Source organism: Drosophila santomea, chromosome X (assembly GCF_016746245.2).
Source record: "Drosophila santomea strain STO CAGO 1482 chromosome X, Prin_Dsan_1.1, whole genome shotgun sequence".
Taxonomy (NCBI): domain Eukaryota; kingdom Metazoa; phylum Arthropoda; class Insecta; order Diptera; family Drosophilidae; genus Drosophila; species Drosophila santomea.
Genome location: NC_053021.2, coordinates 12,033,639 through 12,050,361, shown reverse-complemented (window position 1 = coordinate 12,050,361; position 16,723 = coordinate 12,033,639). Strand labels below are relative to the sequence as shown.

At 36.5% G+C, this 16,723-nt stretch overlaps 1 long non-coding RNA gene across 1 annotated transcript; it reads right to left on the bottom strand.

The window, feature by feature from the left end:
- Nucleotides 1-5,546: 5,546 nt before the first annotated feature.
- Nucleotides 5,547-16,643, bottom strand: LOC120455887. The gene is made up of 3 exons (XR_005616776.2): nucleotides 16,283-16,643; nucleotides 14,760-14,902; nucleotides 5,547-6,401 (listed from the first exon to the last, which is right to left on the bottom strand). It is a non-coding gene; the product is annotated as an uncharacterized LOC120455887 (long non-coding RNA).
- Between the last annotated feature and the right edge of the window lie 80 nt (nucleotides 16,644-16,723).

The following is a 16,723-nucleotide window of genomic DNA, read 5'->3' as shown; positions in this document are numbered from 1 at the left end:
CGGCACTTCTTCACAGGCATTTGGGAATTGGGAACCCCTCGAGCGAAGATCGCCGATCCTTGAACCCTGTTTTTTTTTTGGCCATAGTCGTGGTTCCTTGGCCATCATTATAATTTTTTGGCCAACTGCGTGTGTGTGTGTGTGTGTGTGTGTGTGTCTGTTGACTGTTTGTCTGACTACGCTTTACGCTCTAAATACGCCAAAGATAATCAGCGAAAACAAACAGACGGCGCAGGGAACGGCGACAGGGTCAGGTGTATAAATTGCACAAATATATACATATATGTATGTATGTATGTATGCACATACATATATACCCATTTATGCGCTCACATATCTCAACATATATCTACACAAAATATATATATATATATAATATGTATGTATATATGTTCGCAAGGAAGAAGGGAACTCCATGGCTCGTTGGCTTCACTGACGTTTTTTCCCATTTCTTGCACTCGCGTTTTTTGGCTTTTCGGCTGTTTTTGGGGTTGGTTCTCTGTTGCGTCTGTTTGTTGTTTTTAGGGTCCAAAATCGTCTCGAAGGGTTACATAAAATTACAAAAAAAAAAAAACGAAAAAACACCAAAGCGATCTACTCAAGAAATATGAATATATTTGGGCCTCATCAAGCGAATGCATAGAAGTTACCTTAAGCAGTTTGCTATATGAAGTCAGCTATGTTTTTTGCTGTTTTTTCTAGAATATTATGTGAATTATACGAAATGCACTTTGTTTAAAACAATGTATAATATTTTGTAGTCATTCCTCGATAAACTCTTTTAGCATAATTCCAATTCCTTGAGGTTTCCCCCACACAACATTGCGTAATAAAAGAGCAGATGCAGAAAAAACCAAAAAAAAAATGAAACACACGAGTAAAAAACACACGAGATGATGACGAAACCTGAAACTGGGCAAAAATAAAGGCGAAATGAGGCAGAAAAGGAAGGAAGGGAAGGAGGGAAAGGAGAAGGGGGGAAAGGGGCAGGGTATGGGGCCCAGAAGAACGAGAAGAGCACGCTCTAAAGATGCGAAGAGGGGTCTTCTGCTGCAAAGAAACTGGAAGATGATGCTGGCGCATTGCGGTAGCATTGATTTAATCATCATCAATTATATGCAGCAGCAAGTTAATATAATAAAAGCTTCTCGCCGGAGATTCCCCCCAGATCCCCCCCCCCCAGATTCCCCCCCATATTCTCCATATTCGTTTCCTCTTTTGGGGCCATCGGTTGTTGGCGCTTAAATGCAATTAACATAATGACAAGCAACACTTGTGCGCATGCGCGCATTTCACTTGATTCCCTGGACGCACACGGTGCGAAAGAGACAGAAAGACAGAGAGAGACAGAAAGACAGAGAGAGACAGAAAGAGACAGACTCAGAGCGCCCCTTTGGTGGCTGTCAATAGTGCAAAAGATAATTATATCATAATTGATCTGTGAAGGGGAAATGGAAATGGAAAACCGGTAGCCAAGTGCATAGACCAGGATCGAGGCGGCTTAAAAGCTTTGCTTAAGTGGGAGCCACAGGGTTACCATCGAGAAGATGGATGGACTTGACAAACTTGGCAACTCTGAAATGCAACCTCAATTGCGGGGGCTTTAAAGTGTCTTGTATGAAAGTTTGGTAATTTCAGTGCCACTTAAGGCGTCTTACTTCTAAGATTTCTAAAATAGAAATGTTTTCTTTTCGTGTCGAAACAACGATTAATCATCAAAAAATTCTGTGTGCTACACATGCATACCCTTAATCATATAGAAAACGCAACTGTACCACACACACACACACGCACGTAGCTAGCTTAGAGGCTAAATTGCCAAAAAAAAAAATAATAAAAATAAATAAATACACAAAAAATGAAAAAGAAAGGAACTCAGAAGAAGCAAAGGAATCAACAAAAGCTGCATCGGGCTACCAAAAAATAAAAGAAAAAATAATAATACAACAAAAATAAAAACAAACACAAGCCCGACATAGAAGAAGCTGAAAATTTGAACCCCTTTTTATATACATACATACATATATATAAATGTTTTGTACATATCTTTATATATATTTTAAGCTGTGAGTGTGCATCGGTAGGTCCTTGCACAAAACACACACACACAACCACACACACACATACAAAGGGAAAAAGTCCAGAAGCAGGACAAGGGTTAAGAGTGGGTGGGTTGGGTAAGGAGGTGGAGGGGGTGAAGGCACACAGTGACGTCGGCGGCGACTGCAGCGTCTGATTAATTGAAGTGCGAGTTTCGGCAAAATGCGAAAAGGAAAAGAAACGAAAAACGAAAGCGCCGCCAAATTACATTTTCCCCCAACTCACATCCCATTTTTCAGATCCCTTGCACCACCCACCCCCCTCCATCCCCTCATCTAAACCCCCTTTTTCCAAACGATTTCAAAAACCCTCCTCTTTGCAACCGCAAGTTGCTTCTTGTTGTTTTTACTTTCCCTGTCCCTTTCCCTGTCCCTGTCTCTTTCTCCTGCCCCTATGCCCGTCTCTTTCCCGTGCTTATAGCCCCCCCCTCTCTGTCTGCGCCGGTGTCCTGAAACATTTAACGGAATTCTTTCTTTCTATTTTTTTATTTGCCCTTCTTTTCTTTCATTTTTACTGCCTCGTTCTTGCGCCCATGCACTTATTTTGTCAAATGCAAATATAGACGTTTATATATATATGTATATATATATGTATACTATATATGTATATATATGGAGGGATATATATATATATTTACATATTCCAGACAGACAGAAAAAGAAGGCTCCATGGAATACAAAACAAAACATAAAAGCAAACTTGTTGAGGAAATCTAAAAATTTTGTTTAATTTGCTGCACTTTTCTCCATTTTCTTTTTGCCAAACGAATCCAGCCGGGCGTATGCGTAATATTTGTGTTATATGTAGTTCTTTTTATATTGGCCATTTGCCGTCTGGATTATATTGATTTGTCTAGACAACGGCAAGCCAAGCGCCAAAAATCGGTTTGGGGAATGGCTGTTACGGGTATTGCTCGGATATTTTGCACGTAGAATATCCCATATTTTTATGGCGCTTTCGGCACTAGCGTAACAGGCCATTGGCTTTATTTTTTATATGCATGTATATCCCTTGGGTGAGTGAAGATGTTTTGCTCTCCATCATGTCTATGAATACTATAAATAGTTTATGCCAATTGAAGTCCAAGTTAAAAGTAAGTTTCAAACCCTATATCTTGAAAAAATCTGTAAAAATTGCGATTTATGATTTATAATAATATTTATTCTACATTTCGAGTTATATTGAACTTGATTTATAAAGCCATGTGTTTTTTTTTTAGCAAATACTTATTAAAAGTTCTTAGGCCTTGTTAACTGAATACTTCATTTTCTGCACTGCCTTTTGTTTAAAAACGTGTTCGGCACAACAGGTGAAACTGTGTAGCACATTTGCAATTTTTCAGCACATTAACCGCCATTAATCAATGGTTGTGGCTCCAGACACTAAACAATTACCAGCACTTAAGTATTTGGGCTCACAGCTACCCTGTACACACTCTGCTGTCTTTACCTTTTCGGTCATTTCAATTAATTCTGCTCATTTATACGAGGAGCATTCATCCGCCAACAATGTTGCACCTTATTCAATTGCTGCCAACTGCAAAAACCAAAAAAACAAATTCAGAGATGCACAAACAAAAAAAAAAAAAAAACGCACGCAAGCCATTAAAAAATACAAAAAAAAAGGGAGAAAAAAAACGTAACGAAACAAAACAGGCTGACTTGAGGCACTTAAAACACCCGAGACCCCATAATGAGTTAATAATTTCAGCCGCTGGCAAGTCGACCGGCAGTTGCTCATTAGTTGCACTCACAGACACACTCGCACTCACACTCACATTCACACTCGCGGAAAATAATTAGAAAAAAACACACAGGCGAAAACTGTTGCACATAAAAAAAGATGAAAAACACACACACAACAACAACAACAAAAACCACACAAAGGCAACGCAATTACGCGAATTGAAATGAATTTTTGCTAACGAAAATGTAACTGAAATTAAACGAAATGGAAATGGACAAAAAAAAACAATAAACAATTTCGCTACAAGCCGAAACAATTTTTACAATATTCTGTAAACCTTGTTGCGTCTGCGCATTATGGCAAAAACAAAAAAAAAAAGAATATCATTTAAAAAACAAAACAAAAAACTAAAGAAGCCATTAAAACGAAGCTCAAAACCCCCCACCAAGTGCAATGGGAATAATATTCGTATGGACCCATTTCTTATAAATATTTATAATTGCGATAAAGTCGAGAGACAGCGATGGGAATGAGGATAAGGCGAGCTGAGAAGCTAGACAGTGCGTTTCGGTTTGTTAAGGTCTCGCAGTGGGTAGTTAGCTTAAATTAACTAAAAGCATAGTCTCAAAAAGTCAGACTTCTGCAGGAAATTTACTTCAATTTGGAAAAAATGTATAGATTCTTAGCTTTTTATACTGCTTACAATACTTAAAAAACTAACAAAAAAATACAGCACACTTATGTATATCATTTTGTACTTAACCAAAATGTCAGCTATTAAAGTTGAAGCGTTTTTTCTAAATTTCCTGATTAACTAAGCTAAATAAGAAAGCGATGAATAGTTGGCGCCTCTGGTGGCGCCGGAAGTTCGAGAATTTTCTTCTTCCAGTTTCTATTTGCTGGCGACTTCCAAAACTGACCCAGCAATTTAGTTAACTTACTTTTCTTGTTGCCAATTTATTGATTGGCTTACTATTTATTTCTCTTTTTGCCTTTTGTTTTGTCGATATATGCATTTTATATATTTTTTTGCCAGTTGTTGTGGCCCAGAAAAGTGCATTTCCATTTTACATATTTGATAACATTCAGCAAATTTCTCTAAAAGCGCATCCGGTTCAAACGGGAAGTGCTACAGTCGTCGCCAAATAAACCAAAAAAAAGATTGATAAAAAATAAATATGGAGAGGGCGACAAAACGGTTTCGTAGATACAGATTCAAATAATTGCCACTTTATATCAAATAACTAAGGTTTATCTAGAAACTCAACTATAAGAATTTCGATTCATAAGTTGAATTTCTATAATCAGTAAAAACTAAAGTCCGTCTTAATAATTTATTCAAATATTACCGATTATCTTATATCTGTTAATTTATAGTAAAATTGATCCTAAAATGTATTACTCATCAAAGTTAAATTTTTGTTATTCACCAAAAGTTACAAGTTTTGCAAATGTTTTATTTAATTAACGTTTTTTCCTCTATTTGAAGTAATAGTTTATACAATGGCAAAAATGAATGGTGAACAAGTTTTGGTCTAACACTTTCCTTTCCTCTCACTTCACACATTTGCCATTAATCCATTTATGGCCAAATTCATCCAAATCCAACACTTTTGTTATCGAGTAGCACTTCGTGTTCGATTTTTGACCCACGCAAAAACACTTGATATACCATTTTATCGCAAAAGAAGTGCGAAATAATGAATAAATGGTTTGATAGTTTGAAAATGTGTTTGGAAAAAAACAAAACTCACCATAAACGCCAAACACCGCAGTTTCAAAACTTTGTTCTCGTTCTTCCTGTTGTTGGTGTTGTTGTTGGCTTTGCCGCAGTTGTTCTTGTTGTTGGTGTTGTTTTGGGTGAATTTCTAGTGGTTGTTGTTGTTGTTGTTGTTGTTGCACTTGCTGTTTGCATTGAATTGAATTTGACTTGATATTTTGTTTATTTCCACTTTCCAGCTTTTTTGCGGTTCGCACAAATTTTTCACTTGGAAAAAATTGTTGTAATTTTGTTGAAATCAAAGAATTAAGGTGCAAAATAGGAGAACTTTCCTTTAACACAACCTTAGAGCATGTTTTTGTTTAAGTTGTTTGCGTTTTTATATTTGAAATGAAATTGTATTTTTTTTTTGTTTGAGGAGGGAAAAACAAACACAAAATAATTGCCGGGAAGTTTTCGGTATTTACTTTAGGCTTTTTGGTTTTTCGAAAAATGCTCCAAGTCCAAAAAAGAGTTGTTGTAAGTTTTTCTAAAGTTTTTAGCTTGTTGTCGCTGTTGTTGTTGATGTTGTTGTTGTTGTTGTTCACACACACACACGTGAAAAGCCGCCTTGAGTTGTTGTTTCATTTGGTTGTTGTGGTTGTTGTTGCTGCTGTTGTTGCTCATGCGGTTGTTGTTGCTGCTGTAGTTGTTGCCTCTGTTGTAGATGTAGTTGTTGTTGTTGTGGTTGTTGCATTGTTGAAATACAAAAAAATTACGCTTAAGGATTTTCTTGCTTCTTTTGTGTTGTTGTTGACTTTGTTAAAAACTTTCGCTGTTACTTCATTTATTTTTAATTTTTTTTATTTTATAATAATATATTTATAAAACATTTTTGTTGTGTTTAAGTTTATGCCTGCGAAAGAGTATACAAAAACTGTGTTAAAACCGACGCAGAGCACTTGAAAAAAAATTCCAAAAAAAATTCGCATGAATGAAAAGCAGAAATGAATGCAAAAGGACCTATAGTTCGAAACTCGTCTTTTCAAAACGCGCGCACAAAATAAACAAAAAAAAACAACAAAAAATGATGATAGAAAATCCTAAATATTTTTCGTATAAATATTCGCAAAAAATTATTCGAATATATTTGGTCGTTTTTGAAATGTAATTTATTTGCTGTTTTGCGGGCTAAGACCAACGAAAATAAACACGAACGAACGTATGAAAGTGTCTGCAAGAACTGCAATCGCATCGCGTGTGAAATCTCTGCGAAAGTCCAAAGCCGACAGAGCTGCAAAACCAAAAAGCCTGGCCAAAAGCCCAAAAACACCCAAAGAGCATTGGCGTCGACAGCGCGGCGGCAGCGCTGCGACTGCGACTGCGTTGCTTCGTATTGCCGAGTGATTCCCGTTTGCCTATGTGTGGGTGCCCCTGCACATCGTGCGCCATGTGTGTGTGTGTGTGTGTGTGTGTGTGTGTGTGTGTGTAAGAGCGCCGCACGCGCTTCGTAAAAGAGCAGCGTCGGTGAAAAACGCAGCAAAGCTGAGCCAAAATGCACCTCGTTTTCCACCGCCGCCGCCGCCGAGTGACTTTTCTCTTTCACTCAATCGCCGAAAGTGCACGTTGCGGCGCTCTGTCTTTCCACGCGCTCTCTTTGCAGTGGACAACGCAGCGTATGCGTAATCTGTGCGAATGCAGCAACATATCATTCAGAAAGCACACACACACACACACACTATCGTCTGCCATATGTTTCCGAAAAGTTTTTGGGGTTCAAGTAACAGGACACAGAAAGGTCCAACAAATTAATAGTCAGGATAAGAACTTAGTGGAATGTGCATTAGTTTTTATGCCTTCTATGCCCCCAAATGACTTTGTCTAAAAATTCGAAGGAAATTGAAAGTATTAGTTTTAAATAATATCAGATAATATAATCTGATCAGTTGTATTCTTTTTTGGACCGAAAATTTTGAAAACTTATAAATTTAAATAAATGCAAAACTATAATTTTAATATTTTAAAAATGCAATAAATACGACTTAATAAATCGAACCAATTAAAATTTGTATTTTTGCAAAGTAAAGTTGAAAACTTATCAATTTTAAATGATTTTATAAATTTACTGATTAAAAAATAAGATTTTAGTTGCATATCAACAAAGTACTAAAAACATAAAAGTAAGACTAAATAAGAAGTTCAATTTTTTGTATAAATTGTTATACAATTGTCATTCGTGAAAATATACGCATATATTCTCTAAAATGAAATTTAGAAATTTCTAAACCCAAATTAAAATTCAAATAGTTTTAGTTGCTTATAAAACAATTACGTTTAAAATTCAGGTATATTAATATTGCAGCTTCAAATAATACAATACAATTGCCAAAATGCCATAAAAAAAACACCAAAATCCTTTTTAAAAATGATAAAAAAAATAACAGGCATTTAAATAATATTTAGTTTTCTAATATGCAGCTAAAAATAATCTCAAGAAAACTGCGATATTCCGTCGGCAATTCTAAACTGACTGCAGCTTTATTTGTGAGTTCATTTATTTGCACTTGTAAATCAAATCACATATAATAGTTTTTATGCAATTTAATAGTTACATATTTTTAAAAATTCATTCCACAGCGATTGAGAAATGATAAAATATCTAAGGATTTAGTTTTGAATAAATGCAACTGACTTCTAGCAAAAAATGTAAATTCTTCAAAAAACAGGACATTTCTAAAGGTTACTTTCTGTACTTTAGCAACACTCTTAACTAAGGATTAAAAGCACATAAGTCCAAACATAAAATGGTGTTGAAATGAAACATGATAAATATGGATTTGTATCCTTTGAATGGCTTAGTGATATTTCGACACACTTCTAATTAATCCTTAGAAAACACAAAATCGCGATTTTCCCCCTTACGACTGAAAACTTGGTGCTGAATGAATAAATTCCTAGGAAAAGCACATGTCCTTGGGGCACTTGAGTGATCCTCAAAAAACACAAAATATAAAAATCCTGTCATTTTTGGGTATTTTTTAAGTGGTCCTTCCGGTTTTTGGGCACTTTGTCATAAGCACTTTTTCAGAAACAGCACATTTGCTAAAATCAAAAATAGTTGCTGCTGCTTTCACTTGCAATATTTTATATTAAAAAAAAAATTCAAAAAACACTTGAAAAAAAATCTGATTTTACGCGGCGCGATGTTTTGTTATTTTATATTTTGCGGGTATTTTTATTTTTTTTTGTGAAGGGAAGAATTATTTTCAAATTACTTTTGGACACAGGGAAAAATGCGATATTTTTTTTGTCGATGGATGATTGATAAAATTTGATAATATTTTTCGTGATTGATGTTTTGGATGTTGAATTGTTGTGTTGTTGTTGTAGCTGCTGTTGCCGCAGTTTGTTGTTTGTGTTGTTGTTGTTGCAGTTGTGTTGCAGTTGCCGTTGCAGTTGAATTAGATGTGTGTAAGTGAGTGAGTGTGTGTTGTTTGGTGTGTTTGTTAGCCGAGACAGAGAGAGAGCTGTAGCTTTTCTTCCGCGGACTGCGTACGTGCGCGACAACGTGCGGATCTGTTATGATTCAATACGTTTTCGATACGTTTCGTTTACGTTGCCGGACCGCCGATGACGACAACAGCAGCAGCAGCAGCAACAGCAGCAGCAACAGCAGCAACAGCAGCAACAGCAGCAGCAACAGCAGCGGCAGCAGCAGCACAAACACACACACACACACACCCGCACACACATAGAATGCAAAAAAAAAAAGAAAGAAGCAGGCAGAACGCAAAAATAGTGGCCTGAAGAAGCGGTGGTCGCAGGCAACTTCACTCGAATTTGCGAGTGAAAACCTCGCTCCGAAAGAGCGAAAAGCCGAAAAGAGTGAAGCAAAGGAGCGAAAAACGCATTGCATGTGTGCGAGCTGCGCTGCCCTCTGCCTGCGTCGACGTCGACAGCGGTGGCGGCTGCGTCGGCTACTCTTGCAGTTTCAGTTCGCGAAACTGAAACTCTCGCAGTCGGCCTTCAGAGAGGCCGAAACTTTTTGGCCCAAAGAGGAAAAGGAAGAGGAATAGAACTCGAACTCTGGCCAAGATTGAGTGGAAGTCCGCCACGCCGCGAACTATTTCAAGATCAATGTGTTTTTTTATGTTTTTTTCGGGCAAGTAAGGCACACATTTTCTATGATTTTTTTTTTTTTTGTAATAAATATGTGCTTTTTGATTTAAATTTCAGAAATATGATCTTGCTCATAGCGCAGATTTTTCATTTGAATATTTTAAAGGATTTGGTTTCGCAATTTTTCAGTACTTTTTTTTACGAATTTTTATTAGTTTTACAAATTTATTTAAAAAGAATTTGAGCACATTTGTGAGTTTTTTTATATGCTTAAAATATATGAAAAATAACAAAGTTTTTCAAACTTTTACGAAAACATATAGAGCTAAAGAATTTTAAACGTTTTCTAGCTTGCACAATTTTTATTACAATTTTTTTTAGCAATATGTAAGTTAATTTTAAACAGTTAATTAAATGTTGTTAATCAAAAGCAAGCGAGAAATAGTTGGCAGTATTATTAAAAACCCCTCTTAAGTTTTATATTTATTAAATTTATAAATATAAATTCCACAAATATGCATACATTTTTAAAATTAAATTTAGTGCCTATCAGTTCAGTACAAAAAATGAGTAGTAAAAGGATATAATAATAAATATTTTTTTACCGCAAATATTGATTTCATAAAAGAAATTTAAGAACTCCAAAAACTACAATTTAACGTACAAATAAATAAAACAATTTTTTGAATGCGGACAACATCGTTTTAGTTTGCAGTAAATTGATCTTCACATCTCTACACATTTTCGTTTAAGTATATTAATGTATATAATTTTTAGGCCCCAACTGGCTATTCTAAGGTGTAAAATATTGCACCCAGATAAGAAATGTGTTCCGCTGGCAACAGTCTTAATTAATAAAAAAAAACTTTGAAATTGCACAATTCGGTGAAAGAAAGCGAACTATTCTGAAATTCTCTTCGCAAGCAAAATTTCTCCAGCACTTAGACGAAATTTTAAGACAATTTTAATTATTTATTTATTTTTCTTCATTTTTTTTTTTGGTAAAACGCAGAGAGAAAGAGAAAGGGGTATATAGAGTTTTGTGTGAAAAGATCGCACTAAAATAAAAATATTCGCACTGAATTTTTGTTCAACTTTGGCACAGTAAAAAAAAATGTATGATGTATTTTAAAACGAATTTCGCAATTAATTTGATATATATTTTTGAGTTAATTTTTTTTGTGGGAATTTCACCGCTTTTTTTTCGCGAATTTTTTGCGATTTTTCAGCGCTTTTTGCACTCACACACCAAGCGACGAGGAGCAAACGATACAACCGAATGAACGGACCAACTGACGACTGCGACTGCGACGGGGCAACAACGACAACAACGGCGGCGACGTCGACAGCGACGCTGGCAGAGCGCTCCAAACAAAGGCAAACAAAATAAAAAAAAATTGCAAAAAAGGAAAATAAAAAATTGGCAACCAAGAAACTACACACGCACACACACACACACGTACACATACAAATGCGAGCTGCATTGGTCAGAGTTTCGCAAAGAGAGAGTGAGAGAGAGATCGCGAATTTTTTTTGCGAATAAATGTTGCGCGCAACATGTTGCCGAAAGCCGCCAAATGGCCACGCAACGAAGCAAACATACACACACACACCGCACACACACGTAATGGCAAAGGAAAGAGCGCTACTCTCTCGCGTATTGCGAATTCTTCGTTTTTGCAAATTCTCTTTTGTTGCGAATTTTTTGTAGCTTCTTTTTCGCTCGCTTTTATCAGCGCTCCCGCACACAAATACACCTGCGTCGCCGCTCTCTCTTTCGCTCCCCTCTTCCTACCCTTTCACTCATCGAGAGATCCGCTTTATTTTATTCCAACTTTTTGCTGCCCAGAATTCGCACACATGGAAGCTCGACGCAACAACAACAACAAATACATAAATTAAGTGAGCAAAAAAAAATTAAGGGAAAGAAGCAGCACAAGAAGATAACTCAGCAAGCTTTGGGTTTGCAAAAAAAAATAGAAACAGAAAAAGAAAAAAAAAAACAAAAATAACTAAAATAACAAAAAATTAGAAACGAATTGGGTGGAACAAGAAATGATTCGCAAAAAAAATGCGCGCTTTTTTGGGAAAATAGATGGAAAGGTTCTGCCGCGTGATTAATCACATATACATATGTACATACATATATATATTATATATACATACATATATTTTCCACGATCGCACTTGTAACTTTTAAAAGTTTTAAATGGAAATAATGGTTGGCAAGCACTTTTTTTTAAGAAACAATGTTTTTCAAAAATCTATTGAAATCTATTTTATGAACATATTGAGTGGGATGCAATTATCGGATTTTATTTAATTTTTTTTATAAGTGGCACACATTTGTACAATCATTTACATTTTGAAAATTGCTAAATAATTTCCAAAATTCCTGTTGTGGCAACTTTTAACATTTTTTATGTCGCATAGTGATCTTTGCAGTTCCTAGATCGCCAAAAATTAATCCTTTTTCTCGATGATCTTTTCTTTGGCCACAAAACAGCGATGAAAATTCTCCGAAAATTTGCCAGTTGCCAAAAATCCACCCCCACACACTTCTTTGTTTTGTTTTTGTTACGATTTTCTACTTGTTTTTTTTTGTTTGTTTTATATGTTTTTGTACTTTTATCGTTGCTTTTGTTTTTATTTAGAAATTCGTTGTTTGCTCAATAAAATCGAAAATGCGACGACTCTCGGTCGAAAAAAAACGCATTCGGCGAGTGGTTGGTGCGGGGGTGCAAGGGGATGATGGGTGGGGGATTGGGGGTTGGGGCGCCGGGTTCCAGGACCTTTACGTCTGCACGCAGTCGCCACACAAACACCAACGCACACAGACAGTCGAACGTGGAGAGAAACACTCAAATAAACTGGTGCCAGACATTGACTCCAAAAAAAAACGAAAAAACCAAAATAAAAAAACAACGTACAAAAAGGCGACAACAACTCAGCCTATGTTGCACCAACCCAACGTCAAGGGGGCGGCGTGGGGTGGAAAAAAAGCAAAACAAACGGCCCACAGGACGCAATTTTGCACCCACACACAAACAGGACTTCGTCCTTTTTCGTTTGTCCTCGGCGGCTTCGTGTGCTGCTTCTTATTCATCTATGTAGCTGCTGCTGCTGCTGCTGCCACATCTTCTTCTTGATATTTTTTTGTGTCTGCTTCTTTTTTTTTGTTGGCCCTGCGTTGCCAAGGGTTTCCTTTGTTCCCTCGACCGCCCAGCCGCCCAGCCGCCCACTTTGCAACCCACCCAACCACCCACATCCACTCTAAGCCAAGTCTGTTGCACTCACAAAACGACGAGCGCGACCCCAAACAAAAACAAAAACAAAAACAGCAACAGAAGCAGAAGCAACAAGAACAACAAAAACAACACGAGGCGCAAGGATTTCGCAGGACATTGGAGCCTCGAACACCCTTACAACTGGCTGAGAAACCCCTAGTGATTCGTGCTTATATATAACACCATAAATTACGCTCAAAATAATGCATTCGTTAGAAAATTTACACAATTTCAATGAAAAACCCGCGTATATTCCCAAATCTCATGTTATAGTGCCTAAAAGTGTGCAACACAATTTGTTCAACTCAAAAACATGTGGAAAAACCAAAAAACTATAAACTATAGAATTATGATGTACGGATTCTTCACTTAGTACATATAAATAAAAAAAAAATTAACTATACATTTCAGAAATAAGTACAATGATATTGCGATCCTAAAGCAAAGAAACTATTTTACAATCCTTTGCTATTATTAAGTTTCCTTTTTATAAAGATTGTCACTAAATCCGAGGAATCCTTATTTCTTGCTTATGATACATTTTGAACCCCAAGGTATTCTGATTTTTTGCGGATGGACACTTGTAAATTACAAAAACAACAACAACAAGTCTAATGGACACTTTTGCCTCAGTTTTGCTGTTGTTCTTATTTATGCGTGCGTCTTTCAGCCGCATCCCTCCTTTCGCCCCACCCCGCCCACTTTTGCTTTGCTGCCCTTCGACAGCAACAACACCAACAACACCAACAACAAACAAAACAGAACAAGAAAAATGCCAAAAAAAACAAACCAAAAAAAAAGTCAAAAGGAAAGCGGCACTTCTTGTTGTTTGTGTTTTCGTGTTTTTTGTTTTGCTCGTTTTGTTCGTTGCGTTTTTGGGCTCAAGAGTAGACCTCGCTCCGCGAAAGAAAGAGCACTGCGCTCTCTTAAAATGCATTTGCAAGTGCAGGCGAAAGAGAGGCAGAACAAAATTCTGATTGGAGATGTTGCCAAAGTTTTCCTTTGGCAACATGCTGCTCAAGCGAATGTTGCGCGTTTCTTTGTGAGGAAGAATAAAAATTGCCTTAAAAGAAATTCTAAGAAAGTTTCACTAAGGAAATGAGGGGAAAACGCAGGTGCTAATTACAGAACAATACTGAGATTTATTTCCACCCAACTGAAGCTGTCAAAGTTTTGCGTTTTGAGTATTTGCAACACAAACAGGACCCATTTTGTGCGTTACTCAAATTACTTGGTACTTTATGCTACTGCTTTATACTACTGATTTTTTCAATCAATTGTTGAATTTGCTCAACATTTAACAAAGGTGTCATTTGAATTCATTTAATACTATATCGTTTTTTGATTATAATAGTTGCTAAATTACATTTATTGTTATAAAGGCGCTATAAACTTAGCAATTGAAAAAATTGCTAATTAAAGTTAATGAAACTCAAAAATGTAGATTTGTATATATGTAAATATGTATATTGTTGTGTTATAGTGCTAAGTTCAACAAATAATACAAATTCTAAGCTTAAAAACGGATAAACATGAAAAAATTAGTTCACCCTATAAACATTTTGTCGGACTTCAACTAACTAAAACCTATATGAAAAGATATGTGTATGCTGATTAAATTTTAGTTAATTTTAGTAAAATTTAGTCGGCTGTAAGGAAAGGAAAAACTTTAACCAAACGGCCATGCAACAATCGCAAATCGCAAATCGCAAACCACCACCGAGAATTGCAGGTCAGGAAAAGCGGCTAGTGAACTACGCCATGTTTTTGTAACTATGGCAGAAAATTGTCGGCCATTAAAATTGGAAAATAATGCATACTGATGAAACTCAAAAACAGCAGTGCGTTGTAAAAATAATATTACTTACCATTTAATATTTCACTGGACATAATTCGATTTAAAGATTCCAAATGGTAGAATAAAGTTCCAATCAAATTCAAAAGTATTTTCATATCTTCTCAATATAAAGCAATCGCTCTCCATTTGAATTAATTATAAGTTTTCGGTTTTCTGGAAAATTATAAGGATATATATTTTATATATGACAGGTTGTTCTTGAAAGTGTTCAATTTGTTAAATTTGCTAATTAATTTCCGTCTGTTTAGCTTAATAAATTAATTTCCATATAATTTACAACCTGAGAACGCAGTTTCAATACGAGTCGTTGGTTTTTCATTGAATCTAATCTTAATTTCGTTTTTTTTAGCTGATTTTTGAAACGTCCTTTAATTTGGATGTATTATTCTTTTTACCCTCCTCTTCTCGTCTTCTCACCACTTTCCTCCCCCCATTGCCCCCTCACTTACTTCCCCCCTCTTGCGAAGATCAGCTGTAGCGGTAAAAACTTGGCCATAAACGAGCGTAGAAATAAAGGAAGGCAATAAAAACAGCTGCAAATCCAAAGCGAATAAAGGTCGCCTCCCCCCGCTCTCACACTCTCTCTCTCTCTCACTCGCTCTTTCAGCCCTCTCGCTCCCACCCACACATGCACTGCGTAGGGAAAAGCAGCGCAGTTGCAGCAGAAAAACAGAAAAGCAGAAAAGAGGCAGGTTGCTCTCTCTCGCTCTCACTTGTGGGCTGGACTACAGTCGTTGTTGTTGTTTTGGCCAGCCTAAAAACGGAGATCGCACGTGTGTGTGTGTGTGTGTGTGTGTGCATGTGTATGTGTTTGTTTGCGGTGTGTGTAATGCATATGGCTGACTAGCTGTTGTTGCTTTTGTTGCCCTTTTGCAGTTGCTGTTTGTTTTTATCTCACACTCGACACAAACACACACACGCACACACACATGCATCCGGCCTATGCAATCGAGCGAATACGAATGATAAATAGCATGTGTGTGTGCGAGCGAGAGGCTTTGCTTGTTTTTTTTTGTATTTTAGTTTTCTGCCTTCTGCCTTGTGGTTTTTGTTGTTGCTCATTTCGGTTTCTTGTGCGTCCATTGGGCATTGCATTCGATGTGTGGGTGTGAGTGCAAGTGCGCACATGTGTGTGTGTGTTTGTGTTCGTGTGTGTGTGCGTTTGGACAGCCTCTCTTTATAAAAACGCATAAATGTTGATTACACAAATTGACAATTTGTTTTTGTTGCTATCTCGCTTTTTGGGGTTATGAATGCGCACGTGTCTGATTGGAAGCTTGGCCCGACTCTTATTAGACTTGTTAAATAGCAAAACTGCAATCACTTTCTATATAATTAATTTGCTATCGAAAGATACAAATTAGCATTTTAATGTGCATTTAATTTTACTCTATCCTGTACCTAATATTATATATAAGACTCTTATTAAAGTTCTTTAGAAACAGATGTTTACGCAGTTACAAAGAAATTAATTCGTCATAATACATACATACATATGTATGTATGAATGTATGAAGAGAGCGTTGTGCTTACCTTTAGAATGAATTTTTGTTACATTTGATGCATATTCAAAACGCAATGTATTATTTTTGGACAACGGGTATAATAGACAAGGTCGTTACGATATTTAAACAAATTCAAAGTAAATTCGTTGCCAATTCGCGGAATTCGCACTTTCTGTTACTTCTTTATGGTGGGTACTTCCAACTGGATTTGTCCCGCCAATTTTCCAATCAAAATGAGCGACAGAAAAAAGCTAAGTGCTGCTAAACCAGGGGTTGCTGCGTGCCGAGCAGCTGATTGCTACGAAATACGGTCCCATTTGACAGCCGCTAAGCGCTAGAGTTGTCAGCCGAAAGTCGTTTTTACTAGAGCGAAAAATAAATGTACCGGTAAAAAGATAAAACATAACAATAAAAACCCAGAAGTATATTACAGCAATTATGTAAAACAATGCATAAATTGAAATTTCAA